This window comes from Melanerpes formicivorus, unplaced genomic scaffold (assembly GCF_026170545.1).
Source record: "Melanerpes formicivorus ecotype bairdi unplaced genomic scaffold, bMelFor1.0.p_v2 SCAF_9, whole genome shotgun sequence".
Classification (NCBI taxonomy): domain Eukaryota; kingdom Metazoa; phylum Chordata; class Aves; order Piciformes; family Picidae; genus Melanerpes; species Melanerpes formicivorus.
The window spans coordinates 25477911-25492138 of NW_027142361.1; the positions used below are offsets into that span (position 1 = coordinate 25477911).

General features: G+C 49.4%; 1 protein-coding gene across 1 annotated transcript in view; it reads left to right on the forward strand.

Moving 5' to 3' along the window:
- Positions 1–14228, forward strand: part of CFAP61 (cilia and flagella associated protein 61) — a gene marked incomplete at its 5' end in the record, with an annotated part of 345444 nt that overhangs the window by 132816 nt on the left and 198400 nt on the right.

Sequence of the window (14228 nt, forward strand, 5' to 3'; positions counted from 1 at the left end):
AGCACACTCAGACCAAGCTGCTGTGGCACAACAGCTTGAAAATACAGTAGCTCAAGTCCCCAGAAACTATATATATATATATATAAACTATATATATGACAATAACCGGAAAAGTTCACAAGGGCAAGGAACAAGAATGGATGGGAGGGGGACAGACAAAGAATAATACAAAACCAGTCTTTCTCTGAGGAGGCACGGAGGCAGCAGGGAAAAGGATCATGTCTGGCCACGTGGCTGAGGAGCAGGAGGGCAGCTGCAGTAGCTCTCATCCAGCAGAGGCAGGAGCCAAAAGGAGATCCAACAGCTATGATGTCCTGCTTTTTATACCCTAGCTGGGCAGGGAGGGGGGAGTGGAACAGACTCAGCTTTACCAGGGGGAAACTCCTTGCAGGGAGAGTAAAGTACCCACAAGCCCTCCACCCTGCTTTGTTTTTTGTTTTCAGAAAGGGCGTTAACCCACCACAATCCACCCCTCTGTTCCACTTCCTCTCTCCTGCCACAGCTCCTTCATGAAATTTTGACACGTGGTATTTGAATCTTTGGTGCAAGTCCCTTGTTATCCCAGCTCGCTCTCTCCCAGGGCAGTCTCTCTCTCTCTCTGGTGATGGTCACTGTAGGTGGTGCTTGAACTGGGCAGGCATGTGGAGAAGAATCAGGAATCAGTCTGTCTTTGAAAGGGAAACAAAAAAATCAGGAACAGTCTGTTGCTGTAGAGACATCTGGAACAGGTGCAGGTGAGATGATGCAGGAGCTCTCTGGGTCGGTGTGCAGTGGGTACGTTGAGTCCTGGATGCTAGGCTGGTATTAAACCAAACCCTTTATTCAGAATAAACCAAACCAGGTTGGAAGAGACCTTCAATATCATCACGTCCAACCCATCAATCAATCCAACCCACCTAAACAACTAACCCATGACACCAAGCACCCCATCAAGTCTCCTCCTGAACACCTCCAATGACGTTGACTCCACCACCTCCTTGGGCAGCCCATTCCAATGGGCAATCACTCTTTCTGTATAGAACTTCTTCCTAACATCCAACCTGAACCTCCCCTGGTGCAGCCTGAGACTGTGTCCTCTTGTTCTGGTACTGGCTGCCTGGGAGAAGAGACCATCATCCGCCTGTCTACAACCTCCCTTCAGGTAGTTGTAGAGAGTGATAAGGTCACCCCTGAGTCTCCTCTTCTCCAGGCTGAGCAATCCCATCTCCCTCAGTCTTTCCTCATAGGGCTTGTGTTCCAAACTCCTCACCAACTTTGTTGCCCTTCTCTGGACACGCGCCAGCAAGTCAACATCCTTCCTAAACTGAGGGGCCCAGAACTGGACACAGGACTCAAGGTGCGGCCTAACCAGTGCAGTGTACAGGGGCAGAATGACCTCCCTGCTCCTGCTGGCCACACTGTTCTTGATGCAGGCCAGGATGCCATTGGCCTTCTTGGCTGCCTGGGCACACTGCAGGCTCATGTTCATCCTACCATCGACCAGTACCCCCAGGTCCCTCTCTACCTGGCTGCTCTCCATCCACTCTGACCCTAGCCTGTAACTCTGCATGGGGTTGTGGTGGCCAATGTGCAGAACCCGGCACTTGGATGTGTTAAATCTCATGCCGTTGGACTCTGCCCACCTGTCCAGCCTGTCGAGGTCCCTCTGCAGAGCCTCTCTACCCTCCAGCAGATCAACTCCTGCCCCCAGCTGGGTGTCGTTAGCAAATTTACTGATGATGGACTCAATGCCCTCATCCAGATCATCAATAAAGATGTTAAAGAGCATGGGGCCCAGCACTGATCCTTGGGGCACACCACTAGTGACTGGCTGCCAGCTGGATGTGGCACCATTCACCACCACTCTCTGGGCTCGGCCCTCCAGCCAGTTCCTAACCCATCGCAGTGTGCTCCCATCCAAGCCATGGGCTGACAGCTTGGCCAGGAGTTTGCTATGGGGGACGGTGTCAAAGGCCTTGCTAAGGTCCAGGTAGACTACATCCACAGGCCTCCCCACATCCACCAGGTGGGTCACCTGATCATAGAAGGAGATCAGGTTGGTCAGGCAGGACCTGTCCTTCCTAAATCCATGTTGGCTGAGCCTGATCCCTTGGCCATCCTCTAAGTGCTGTGTGATTGCTCACAGGATGACCTGTTCCATGATCTTGCCTGGCACTGAGGTCAGGCTGACAGGCCTATAATTCCCTGGCTCATCCAACCGGCCCTCCTTGTGGATGGGCACAACGTTGGCCAGTTTCCAGTCCTCTGGGACCTCTCCAGTGAGCCAGGACTGCTGGAAAATGATGGAAACTGGCTTGGCCAGCTCATCTGCCAGCTCTCTCAGCACTCTAGGATGGATCCCATCTGGTCCCATGGACTTGTGAGGATCCAAGTGGCTGAGGAGAGCTCCAACTTCCTGCTCATGGAACAGTGGAAACTATGCAGCTCCCTGGCTCCTTCTGCCAACTCTGCAGGCCAGCTGTCTGGAAGACGTTCTGTCCTTCTAGTAAGCTAGGAGGGAGAAACTTAGAACAACTTATAACTATTCACACAATTACTATAATACATTGATGAGTGTTGCCTCCTCTGATTTCATCCCTCCTCAGCCAGAGTCACATTCCGCTGTGGGATACACTGAGTGTCCCCAGTTTCTAACATGACCCAGTACGTGTGACCAGGACCCTCAGCCAAGACCACCCCTCGGGTTGATTTGCCCCCACCAGCAGCAGGGAAAACCCACACTGACTTCCCCAGCAGGTTCTTCTCAGCAATCACAGGAACTCCATCTCCATCCACTGTTTGCAGCAGGTCAGACTGGGCAGGACCAGCTCGGTTCACAGATCCTCTGCTGTTCACTAACCAAGTGGCTTGAGCTAGGTGCTTTTCCCAGTTCCTGAAGGTTCCACCCCCCTATGGTGACGAGAACGGAGACAGGGACGACAGCACTCAATATGAGTGATAGTAATCATCCAACTTTATTGTTCCACACTTCATTATTTATAGTCTCATCTTATGCATAGTTAATTCTATTCTAATTTAACACATACTATTGGTTTCTCTCTAAAAGGTTACATCATTGTTTTCACAACTCTGTGGAATTTTTCTACTCAGTCTAATTGCTCTTTTTCCCAGATCTTGCCTCCTCCTTATCTTGCTTGCCTCCCTTCTCAGGGGCAGCTGGACTTCAGCATACCAAGAAATCAACACTTTCCCACATCTCCTACTCCACCGCTATATTATCAACAGAGAATTCTTCAAGGCCTGAATTGCACAGGTGTTCCTGGGACCCATGTCCCCTCTTGCTCAAAACAATCCCCAACAAATTCCCCCGTATTTCTTTTGTGCAAGTAAGGCCTTGGAGGTTATCCTTTGAACACTTTGCATTATACAATTATAAACAAGTTTAACAATAATCAAAATTAGTACAATAATACCTAAAAACCTTAAAGCTTCTTTTATCCATTTTATAACCCACTGTGACATATTCCCAAACATTGATCTTAACCAATCATCTCAGGGACTTTTTACAATTGTAACAGCGTGCGTATGATTCTTTAGCCACCTAATCTCAGCATGCATCGACACTCCATGATCCGACAAGTTAAAACAACACATTCCTTAAAAATCTTCGCATCCATGCCCTTGAGCCAACAACAAAAAATCAATTGCAGCACAATTTTGCAGTAATGCGTGCTTCAATGATTTTTGATCTAACAATAAGCCTTCTAACACCTGAGTGGTAACATTTGCGTTTTTTACTGACCAACACGCTAATTTTTCTACTGCACTTAAGGTTTTTCCTGCAGCGGCACCTGGCACACTTATACTTACAAAGGCTCTCATTGCATACCCCCATAATTCCACTTGGTCATTACAATTTGATGGTAATTGCTCAATCGTGCGTTTTTTCCGTTGTTTTATTTGCTTTAAAAGTTTTAACCACTGAGTCTGAGAAGGTGCTATTATGGATAAAGACCCCAAATAACAGGGACCCCCCACTGGGTTAGCTGGAATTCCCTGCCAGGCATGATCTCCACAAATCAAAAATATACCTGGCGGCAATGCTTTTGCTATATGATTATTCCATAAAAGGGGTATATTTTCGTTCTTAATTGTTGAAGTCCCTGCACTGAGATCTTGAGCTCCATATGCACCCCACAGTTTTGGCTCGATGAGACCTTTTATTGTTGCTTTGTCATTCCATCCACAATAGTCACCATACACGTTATATGGTCTTTTGGGACGAACGTCAGTCCATCCCTGAGAGCTGCTTTGTATCCCAACTGGCACTTTCCCCCAACCTTCTAACACTTGCTCAAAACCTTGCTGTCCTTTAAACACACCTCCAATCACAAGACACATTCGAGTCCAGTTTCTCGATGCATTGCCAACCTGTTGAGAGCCCAATTATTGCAGTTCTTCAGGATCATACGGTAACCGCTGAGTCAGTCCCTTAATCAATAATGCACTACAATTTGCCACTTCATTCTCATTACTACAATTATTACTACTATAATTAACAAACATATTTACATCAAATCTGGGTATCCCTATCAGACACGTCTGAAAAGGTTCACCCACAGTCTGAAGGCTCAAACAAAATTCATTATTGCCTGTCATGTTGGGCCATGTTACCTATACAAGGCACAAAGCTTAAGTTGAACTAGATAGAATGCTCTAACAGAGCTGACATAATACATGGTCAAAGATAACAGACATTGTAAAGAAGAACTTAGATCTTAATAGTTCTGATCTTTACATTTCACTCTTCTTATTGACAGAGAAGACTTGATTATGCCTGAACACATTGCACACAGAGATTAAGACACAAATGCAATCCTTAGCACTGTCTTTTACAATCTGCTTTAGGGTTATGTTGCATCTTTATTTTCTCTAGGATGGTCAAAAATCATGAATTGTTTAATGGTAGCAAGATTTCTTTAATCTGTAAAGGTAGATCTGGCCAGGCTCTAGCTTCACAGACAGAAAACTTGCAGACAATCAGCAAGAGCAAAAGAGCTCCATTGCTTTGCCCAATATAAAATTACCGATAATAATGTGTTTTTGCTCATCCTAGTAATACTGATCCCTTATTGGTACCATTAAAAAACTTTTTTTTTTTTTGCTATGGGGTATTATCTCTTCCCCCCCCCCCTTTTTTTTTTTTTTAATTTATTTATTTGTTTGTTGATGTTTTCAACCGAAAATGAAAATGCATGTTGTGTTGTTATGAGTTTTGATTTTCCCTCTCGGTGTGTAAAATTATAGCAAACTGGTGAGATAACATATAAGTCCCTATGAACATTTTCTCTAATCACACAACAATCAACCAATCATAATATTCAGTCCTAATTCACATGATGCTGTGTTACATTCTTCTGATTGATGCTTTTGATCCCAGATTATCATAACAGTTATTGTGATCGATGTTCGACTTCATGGGAAATGCTGTTTCCTCTTAGTCTTGATTCTTCTGCACATTAGTGAAGGAATACTTGTTAAAATTAATACCTATTTACTACAAACCTTAACTATACTACATGGAGCTCCTTTGAAATGCCTAGGCAGACAACTAAGAAGGTTTGAACCAAAAGAAAATCTTACAATTTGAACTCATTACTAAGTACATACACCTTACTGCAATTACTATGTACTAAGTACCTGTAAATACCAAATGTTTACCATTCATTATGCTTCCCAGGAAAACTTAGCAAAACTCTAAATAACAAATCTCTGAAAGACATTACAATCAGAAATGAAGAAATTAGCACTGTTTCTCTAAATCAGAACAGAGCCATGATCGACAATAGCTGTACCAGAAACCGCTGGGGGGTGTGGGGTGTGGTGTAGTGCAGCTGGAGCCGCTGGGGGGGGGTCCGCTGGTGCGAGCCACCGCCGGGGGGTGTCCGCTGGTTGTGACCGGTTGAGCCTGTCCCCTTAAGAAAGGGAATATGGTGGACGGAAGTTGGTAAACAAAAAGAAGGATCTAAACTAATTTCATTGGTAGAGTGGGAGGAAGCACCTTCTGAACTGGGAGTGCAGGAGGGTATCCTGGGCATTGCAGCACTTTTCTATCAGTCTTGCTTCCGCTCCTCTACCGAGCAGCACCTCTCTGTGCTGGGCTTTCAGCCAAGGCTTTGGCCTTGAAACTGATAAGCTGCAAAGGCCTGTATTAACTGCTTTCCAATTAACACATAACTGCTTCTAACTTTTTTCTCTTTCTCTCTCTTTCTAACCCGCTCTGGGGAAAGGGGGGAGAGAGGGGAGAGCGGAGGTGGGGAACCCCCTCAGCAGAGGGGGGAATTCTCATTTCTGTGCTACTTTATTTTATATCTTTGTATATATTTAAATATTGTAAATTTGTATATATTCCCCTGCATATCCTACATTGCTTTGTAAATATACAGCACTCATTGCTTTGCTAATTCAGCTGTGAGTTTTTTTTCCATTTCCCTTCAATTTTCTTTCCCTTTACTTTACAGGGGGGAGGGAGGAGGCTTCTTGGCCTTACCCTTCCAACCCTACGACACTGGTGCGTGCCACCGGGGCCACCGCTACGGTCGGTGCTGCCTGTGTCATCGGAGCTGTTGGTGCCGCCTCGGTCGGAGCCGTCGGTGCCCGCAGGGGCCATCGGGGGTCACGGGAGGGGTGTGGTCGTAAGAATGCTGTAACTGCGAGCCTCCAAGCGCTCCATTGTTTCTAAGGGGGGCTGTAAAGCAAAGTCGGCGCTGTTTGAATCTTCCAAATCCAAGCCCTCGCTGGCAATGTCAGAGGACGATGTTGATGAACGGGATTGAACACACTGAGGCACAGGTTTCGCTGCCCTTTTTCGGCTTTTTCTCTGCTTGAGGCGAAACAGAAGTGGTGGCGGCTGGCAAACGCGGTGTGGTCGCCGCAAGATGTATCGGGGGCGGCCCCGGTCAATCAGTCGATACTTTTCAAACATATCATTCGGTTGTAATTCAGATACAACTGGCTCTGCATCCCGTTCTGACAAATTCGCTGTAACTGCAGCAGCCATTCGCTGTTCTAAATTATATTTTTTGATACAGTTTATGCATTCTCGCCACGGCTTTTGCAGTTTTATAGCAGTTTTATCACCATCTATTACCAAGTCCCACAACTTGCTCCCGTATTCTCTCCAACAAGCTTCATCAAAATAACTGTCTCCGCTAGGGAAATGCCCTAAAGCGGATCCATGGGCCGAAAGCCCAGGAATTACTTTGGGCGATATCTCCACCTTACGCTTTTCTAAAAAGCATTGAAATAAGGAGAGTGCTACCTCTTTTTCCATATTCACCGACGTCCGCGAACTTCACTGCCACGTTCCGTTTCCCGCCGGTGTCCGCTGCTCCTTTCCTCAGGCCCGCCGATACCGGCCTGCCCAAGCTGCCGTTGGCCCGCCAACTCCATCCTGCTGACGTTTTCCACTGGCATGCCAATTTCGGCCCGCCAAGACTGGCCCGCCCGAGCCTTCCTCCGCGGTCGGCTCGCCCGTAATTCCCGGGTGCGGTCTCCACTGTCATCCCCGTCGAAACGGCTCAGAGTACCCGCAGAATTGGGTCCGTGTTCGAGGCGCCACTTGACGAGAATGGAGACAGGGACGACAGCACTCAATATGAGTGATAGTAATCATCCAACTTTATTGTTCCACATTTCATTATTTATAGTCTTATCTTATGCATAGTTAATTCTATTCTAATTTAACACATACTATTGGTTTCTCTCTAAAAGGTTACATCATTGTTTTCACAACTCTCTGGAATTTTTCTACTCAGTCTAATTGCTCTTTTTCCCAGATCTCGCCTCCTCCTTATCTTGCTTGCCTCCCTTCTCAGGGGCAGCTGGACTTCAGCATACCAAGAAATCAACACTTTCCCACATCTCCTACTCCACCGCTATATTATCAACAGAGAATTCTTCAAGGCCTGAATTGCACAGGTGTTCCTGGGACCCATGTCCCCTCTTGCTCAAAACAATCCCCAACACCATGGCTTTTAGGGTGGTCTTTAGCAAGCCATTGTAGCGCTTGACCTTCCCTGCAGCTGGTGCATGGTATGGGATGTGGTAAATCCACTCAATCCCATGTTCCTTTGCGCAGTCCCTTATGAGATGGTCCCTAAAGTGGGTTCCATTGTCTGATTTAATCCTCCCGGGGGTGCCGTGTCTCCACAGGATATGTCTCTCTAGGCCCAGGATGTTGCGAGCAGTGGCATGAGGTACAGGGTAGTTCTCCAGCCACCCTGTACTTGCTTCCACCATGGTCAGTACGTACTGCTTGCCACTGTGAGACCGAGGAAGGGTGATGTAGTCGATCTGCCAGGCCTCTCCGTACTTATATTTCGGCCATCTCCCCTATACCACAGAGGCTTCATGCACTTGGCCTGCTTGATGGCAGCACAGATGTCACACTCATGGATGACCTGTGAAATGGCCTCCATAGAGATGTCCACGGATCTGTCCCGAGCCCACCGGTATGTGGCATCTCTCCCTTGGTGGCCAGAAGTGACATGGGCCCAGCAAGCTAAGAACAGCTCGCCCTTGTGTTCCCAGTCCAAATCTATTCGGGAGATATTACCAGCCAGGTCTGCTTGGTGGTTGTGCTTGTGCTCCTCTGTGGCTCTGCTGTTGGGCATGTGTGCATCGATGTGCCGTACCTTCATTGGCAGCCTGTCCAGGCGGGCAGCGATGTCTTGCCACAGGTCAGCGACCCAAACAGGCTTCCCTTTTCTCCGCCACCCATTAATCCTCCATTCCTTCAGCCACCCCCACAAGGCGTTGGCTACCATCCAGGAGTCAGTGTAGAGGTACAGCACTGGCCATTTCTCTCGTTCTGCTATATCCAGGGCCAGCTGGACAGCTTTTACCTCTGCGTACTGACTGGATTCGCCTTCTCCATCCCTTGCTTCCGCCACTTGTCTTGTTGGGCTCCAGACAGCTGCCTTCCATCTCCGCTTGCTTCCTACAAGCCGGCAGGACCCATCTGAAAATAGAGCATAGCCCTTCTCGTTGTCAGGGAGATCATTATATGGGGGAGCCTCCTCAGCACGGGTCACTGTCTGCTCTGGTGGCATTGCAAAGTCAGCACCCTCTGGCCAGTTGGTGATCACTTCCACTATGCCAGGGTGTTCGAAGTTCCCCATCTGAGCTCACTGAGTTATCAGGGCCATCCACTTACTCCAGGTAGCATCTGTGGCATGATGTGGGGTTGAGCCTCTCCCTTTGAATATCCAGGTCAGGACTGGAAGCCTCAGAGCTAGAAATAGAGGTGACTCAGTCCCAATTACCTCAGAGGCAGCCCGGACGCCCTCAGAGGCAGCTAGGATTTCCTTCTCTGTCGCGGTGTAGTTGGCCTCAGAGCCTTTGGACCCCTTACTCCAGAAACCTAGGGGCCTGCCCCTGGTTTCACCAGGAGCCTTCTGCCACAAGCTCCATGTAGGACCATTCTCACCAGCCACAGTGTACAGCACATTCTTGATCTCTGGCCCAGTTCGAACAGGTCCCAGAGCCATAGCATGGACCACCTCTCGTTTGATCTGGTCAAACGTCACCTGCTGCTCAGGTCCCCACACAAAATCATTTTTCTTCCTTGTTACATGGAAGAGAGGCTTCACAATCTGACTGTACCCGGGAATGTGCATTTTCCAGAAGCCCACAAGCCCCAAAAACAACTGTGTCTCTTTCTTGTTTGTGGACTGCACCATAGTGGCTAGCCTGTTCACCACCTCCTGAGGGATGTGGCGACGGCCATCCTGCCATTGAACACCCAGGAACTGGACCTCCCTGGCAGGCCCTTTCACCTTGCTTCTCTTGATGGCAAAGCCAGGCTCCAGCAGGATGTCAATTATCCTCTTACCCTTCTGGTAAACTTCCTCTGCTGTCTCACCCCATACAATGATGTCATCGATGAACTGCAGATAGAATAGAATAGAATAGGATAGGATAGGATAGGATAGAATAGAATAGAATAGAATAGAATAGAATAGAATAGAATAGAATAGAATAGACCAGGTTGGAAGAGACCTTCAAGATCATCGCGTCCAACCTATCATCCAACACCACCTAATCAACTAACCCATGGCACCAAGCACCCTGTCAAGTCTCTTCCTGAACACCTCCAGTGACGGCGACTCCACCACCTCCCTGGGCAGTCCATTCCAAAGGGCAATCACTCTCTCTGTGTAAAACTTCCTCCTGACCTCCAGCCTGAACTTCCCCTGGTGCAGCCTGAGACTGTGTCCTCTTGTTCTGGTGCTGGCTGCCTGGGAGAAGAGACCAACCTCTGCCTGTTTACAACCCCCCTTCAGGTAGTTGTAGAGAGCAATAAATTCACCCCTGAGTCTCCTCCTCTCCAGGCTAAGCAGCCCCAGCTCCCTCAGCCTCTCCTCATAGGGCTTGTGTTCCAAGCCCCTCACCAACTTCGTTGCCCTTCTCTGGACTCGTTCCAGCAAGTAAACATCCTTCCTAAACTGAGGGGCCCAGATCTGGACACAGTACTCGAGGTGTGGCCTAACCAGTGCAGTGTACAGGGGCAGAATGACCTCCCTGCTCCTGCTGGCCACACTGTTCTTAACGCAGGCCAGAATGCCATTGGCCCTCCTGGCCACCTGGGCACACTGCAGGCTCATGTTCATCCTACCATCAACCAGCACCCCCAGGTCCCTCTCTGCCTGGCTGCTCTCCAGCCACTCTGACCCCAGCCTGTAGCTCTGCATGGGGTTGTTGTGGCCAATGTGCATAACCCGGCACTTGGATGTGTTAAATCTCATGCCGTTGGACTCTGCCCATCTGTCCAGCCTGTCGAGGTCTCTCTGCAAAGCCTCTCTACCCTCTAGCAGATCAACTCCTGTCCCCAGCTCGGTGTCATCAGCAAATTTACTGATTAAGGACTCAATACCCTCATCCAGATCATCAATAAAGATGTTAAAGTGCATAGGGCCCAGCACTGATCCCTGGGGGACTCCACTACTGACTGGCCGCCAGCTGGATGTGACACCATTCACCACCACTCTCCGGGTTCGGCCATCCAGCCAGTTCCTAACCCAGCTCAGAGTGCTGCTGTCCAAGCCATGGGCTGACAGCTTGGCCAGGAGTTTGCTATGGGGGACAGTGTCAAAGGCCTTGCTGAAGTCCAGGTAAACTACATCCACAGGCCTCCCCACATCCACCAGGCAGGTCACCGGCTCGTAGAAGGAGATCAGGTTGGTCAGGCAGGACCTGCCCTTCCTAAATCCATGTTGGCTAGGCCTGATCCCTTGGCCATCCTGTAAGTGCTGTGTTATTGCACTCAGGATGACCTGTTCCATGATCTTGCCTGGCACTGAGGTCAGGCTGACAGGCCTATAATTCCCTGGCTCATCCAACCGGCCCTTCTTGTGGATGGGCACCACGTTGGCCAGCTTCCAGTCCTGTGGGATGTCTCCAGTGAGCCAGGACTGCTGAAAAATGATGGAGAGCGGCTTGGCCAGCTCCTCTGCCAGCTCCCTCAGCACCCTAGGATGGATCCCATCTGGTCCCATGGACTTGAGGGGATCCAGGCGGCTGAGCAGATCACCAACTACCCCATTTTGGAACAGCAGAAAACTATGCAGCTCCTTGGCTCCTTCTGCCAGCTCTGCAGGCCAGCTGTCAGGAAGACATTCTGTCCTGCTCGTAAAAATTGAGGCAAAGAAGGTGTTAAGTATCTCTGCCTTTTCCTCATCCCTTATCACAACGTTCCCCCCCGCGTCCGCCAAGGAGTGGAGGTTGCCCTTGCCCTTCCTCTTGTTATTAATGTATTTATAGAAGGACTTTTTGTTGTCCTTCACAGCAGAGGCCGGACAAAGCTCCAAATGCGCTTTTGCCTCCCTAATTTTCTTCCTGCAAGTCCTAGCAACATCCTTAAATTTTTCATGGGTTACCTCCCCTCTCTTCCAAAGATGATACACCCTCTTTTTTTCCCTTAGTTCCATTAAAAGTTCTTTAACCATCCAGGCTGGCCGTCTGCCCCGGCGTCTCATCTTCTGGCACATTGGCACAGCCTGTCCCTGAGCCTTCAACAATTCTTCCTTGAAGTAGGACCAGCTCTCCTGGACCCCTTTGTTTTTAAGGGCTTTATCCCAAGGAACCCTCTGAATTAGTTCCTTGAGTAGCCTGAAGTCCGCCCTCCGGAAATCCAGAGTGGAGATGCTCAGGGGCTTCACCTTTCTCTAAGGCAGACTGGATCACCTCATGGCAGACGGTTGAGCTATGTACCCAGCCCTGAGGCAACCGATTCCATTGATACTGTACTCCCCTCCAGGTGAAAGCAAACTGTGGCCTGCATTCTTCTGCAATGGGAATGGAGAAAAAGGCATTCGCAATGTCAATTGTGGCATACCACTTGGCCACCTTCGATTCCAGCTCGTACTGGAGCTCCAGCATGTCCGGCACGGCAGCGCTGATCAGCGGAGTCACTTCATTCAGGCCACAGTAGTCCACGGTCAGTCTCCATTCCCCATTTGCCTTCCGCACTGGCCATATCAGGCTGTTGAAGGGGGAGTGAGCCCTGCCGATCACCTTCTGGCTCTCCAGTCATCAAATCAGTTGATGTATGGGGTGCAGAGAGTCTCTGTTGGTCCTGTATTGCCTGCGATGTACTATGCGAGAGGCAATAGGTAACTTCAAATCCTGCACCTTATGGCTGCCCACTATGGAGGGGTCATCCGACAGCTCAGGCATGGTGGACAGCTGTTCTTTGCCTGCAGTCTCCACAGCTGCTACCCCAAACACCCACTTGTGCCCCCTAGCATCCTTGAAGCATCCCTCCCGCAGAAAGTCAATGCCAAGAATGCAAGGTGCATCTGGACCAGTCACTATGTCGTGCTTTCCCCATTCATTCTTGGTCAGGCTTATCTCAGCTTGCAGTACAGTCAAGTCTTGTGAGCCTCCTGTGACTCCCTGAATGCTTATGGGCTCAGCCCCTTTGTACCCCGATGGTATCAGGGTGCATTTGGCCCCTGTGTCCACCAGAGCTCGGTACTTCAGGGCTTCTGAAGTGCCAGGCCATTTCACATACACATCCCAGTATACTCTGTTGTCCCTGGCCTCCACCTGGCTGGAGGTAGGGCACCTCTAATGCTGGCGGCAATGTCCACACTTGTCACATGGTCCTGTGTTACTAGGGGAAGAGTCTCTTGAGCGAGAGAGACCACTCCGGGAAACTGGGGCAGCCCTTCTCCTGGATGAGTTATCCCCATGGTGCCCACCTTGCAGTTCCCGCACCCTGTTCCAGTGGGCAGAGGTGGGTTGGCCATGCCAGGTGTCCATGTCCTCTCCATGGTTACAGAGGACCCTCCACAGAGACCCCCTTGACATCCCCCGATTGGCTTGGGGTGATCTCCTAGGGGAAGGTCGCCTGTTCCTGATTGCTGAAACCTGGACCCATTCTGAAGGAGAAGGGGGAAAGGAGGCATCGCTCCCCTTTTTCAGTTCAGACATGGAGCTCTTGATCTCTTTGACAATGTCTTTAGCCATAGTTTCTATGGCTGAGATCAGGGGTTTCTGATTTACACTGTCCTCATATTCCCTTAAATCATTGGCAAACTCACAGACAGTTTTAGGACTTCCATCCTGTCCAGTCAAGAGTACCCCTCCTAATGTGTGAGCATATTTCTGAGGAGCACCCTGGGTGAGTTTCTTTACAAAGGGCCGTCTCATGGGTCCAAAGGGAGCTGGCCATACCCATAAATTATTTCCAACACAGCCATCTGTCTCAGATACTGAATGCCCTGTTCCATAGTTGTCCATCTAACTGGGGCCCAGGGCAGGTCATCTCTTGAGCGGTCCCGGCTCTTGATGGCGTTCAGAATCCGGGCCCAGAGAGTGTGTATTCCATCAAGTTTTGCTAACTGTGTCCAGACCAGCATCACGAGTCAGGGAGCCTAAAAGCTTTGCCTCCCTCTTATCCAGGTACACTGTGTCCACCCCTTCGTCCCAGCATCTCAGGGCCCAGCTTAGTATTGGCTCACCCTCTTTCCTTGCGTAAACCAGACGAGTTTGCCTTAGTTCCTTTCTGGGCAGCGATGTAACAGTTATTTCCTGGTCTGAATCATCTTCATCTACCGCTGGGTTCTGTGAGGTGCTAGGGCCTGCTGAGGTTCCTTCCTCACCATCTGTGCTTGGCGATGATTTTTGACTTCTTTTCCTCCATGTGGTGACTGGTGCTAGAGAGACTGCATTGGCAGGAGCATCAGGGGTCAACTGTAGAACTGCTGGTGGTGGGGCAAACC